The 2,129-nt window shown below is 46.5% G+C and overlaps 1 pseudogene; it reads left to right on the top strand.

Annotated features, from left to right (window-relative positions):
• Positions 1–241: 241 nt before the first annotated feature.
• LOC101994644 lies at positions 242–1,178 on the top strand (annotated as a pseudogene).
• The last annotated feature ends 951 nt before the right edge of the window (positions 1,179–2,129 follow it).

Genomic DNA, 2,129 nt, shown 5'->3' with positions numbered 1-2,129 from the left:
ACAAAGAACATGACTCTCCTACATCAGCCAACAATAAATAAAATGATTCACAAGAATCCCACAATATTTGAGGAAACTGCTCACTTAAGATAACCCCTTACGGACCTCTGGGTCTGAGAAGAGTGGGAGGAGGTGGTGGCCTCGGGAAGATGTTGCTCTTTGACGTAAATTGCAATCTATTAGGGATCGTTTCTCAGACTCGAGTTAGAACTGAGGGTTCAGATAAGTGAGGCCTACATTGCTGCTTTGAACACCTCAGAAGGGGAGAATGGATTTATCAGGAGTGAAAAAGAAGAGCTTGCTAGGAGTCAAAGAAAATAATAAAAAGTCCAGCACTGGGGCTCCTTCTCCTACCAAGCTCAAGGACTGCTCTGATGAGAAGTCTAAGGATCGTTCTAAAGATAAAGGGGCCACTAAAGAGTCGAATGAGAAGGATCGTTGCAGGGATAAGACTGGGAAGAGACGCAGTGCTTCAAGTGGAAGCAGCGGCATCAGGTCTCGATCCAGCTCAACTTCCAGCTAGAGCTCCAGCACCAGCACAGGTTCATGCAGTGGCTCTAGCTCCTCCTCTGAGTCCAGCCGCTCTGGGAGCTCCAGCACATCCCAGAGCTCCAGGTCTAGCGGCTCCTCCTGCTCCCCCAGCCCTTCCCAGTGCAGGCATGACAACAGGCGGTGCTCCCGCTCCAAATCCAAACCACCTAAAAGAGATGAGAAAGAGAGGAAAGGCTTCACCTAAGCCCACCAAAGTGCACATTGGGAGGCTCGCCAGGAATGTGACCAAGGATTATATCATGGAAATATTTTCTACTTATGGGAAAATTAAAATGATTGACATGCCTGTAGAAAGGATGCATCCTCATCTATCCAAAGGCTATGCATATGTAGAGTTTGAGAATCCAGATGAAGCAGAGAAGGCACTGAAAGACATGAATGGAGGACAAATTGATGGCCAAGAGATCCCTGCTACTGCTGTGTTGGTACCCTGGCCTCGGCCACCCCCACAGCAATTCAGCCTACCCAGGAGAATGCTTCCACTGCCTCCCACGTGGCGCAGGTCACCCCCATGGATGAGGAGGAGGTCTCACTCTCCAAGGCGCAGGTCCGCTGTGTGTAAGAGGTCTCGATCTCCTGGCCACTGCTGCCATAGGAGCCGCTCCAACTCCAACTCCTCCCAATAAGCAGGGATGTTCATTCATACCTCTGTAACTTATGTTCCCCCAGCTCAGTTTTGTCCTTTCTTTAGCCAACAAGGATCTGTAGGGAAGGATCCCATAAAGGGGTGGGCTTTGAAGACAGCAGTTGAGATATTTCCTCTGCAGGAGGATTCTGGCTGCAGAGGTGCTGTTGATTCAGGACTGTGCCCATAAAGGTACCCTGTAGTTTTCTGGCTAGAAAGTTCATCCTTTCCGTTCTTGAGAGCCTGGTTTATAGCAGAGCCAGCTGGGATGAACAAGCCTCCATATTGCAACACACCATTTTCCACAGATGACCTAGGACCTAGGCAACCTGGTCGTGCTCTTGCCATTGCTGTGCCACATTTGCGGAAAGGGGACCGAGCTGCTGTGCTGTTAGGCCTGACCATGGCCCCTTTGGAGTCCTTGTCAACTTCTATGGTTAAACACCTTTATCTTTCCCTACCCCCAGGTCTCTGCTATTCTCTGATATTGGTGAGCCAGTTCTACACTGTCCTCATGGAACCTGCCACCACACACATTGTCACCTGCCATTCACGGGGATGTTACAGATTAACTGTGACAGTGTATACATTGCCTCTTTTTGCTTTTATTGTACAGTCAGTACTATAAATTTTGTTTTAAATTTTATGACTATGTAGTACTTTAGATAAGGTTGTTTGTACTTGTGTAGAGTGAGAGGACTGTTGAATAAACCTTGGACTAGATGCAAACTGAAAAAAAAGATAACCCCTTACATAAATGTCAAGATTTGTGTTAATTTGACAAAAGTTTTGACATTCCTCTTATTGTTAACATTGACACAAAACAAAATTCTTTAAGCAGTACGTTTTAAATCTTTGTCCACAAGGTCTTATTTTAATATCACAATATAAAACTGTTAGGAGCCAATTTTCTCCTAAAATCATTGCAGGAACCATCACCCTAGGGGAGTCT

Source organism: Microtus ochrogaster, unplaced genomic scaffold (genome assembly GCF_000317375.1).
Source record: "Microtus ochrogaster isolate Prairie Vole_2 unplaced genomic scaffold, MicOch1.0 UNK55, whole genome shotgun sequence".
Lineage (NCBI taxonomy): Eukaryota > Metazoa > Chordata > Mammalia > Rodentia > Cricetidae > Microtus > Microtus ochrogaster.
This window is presented reverse-complemented; position numbering and strand designations above follow the sequence as displayed.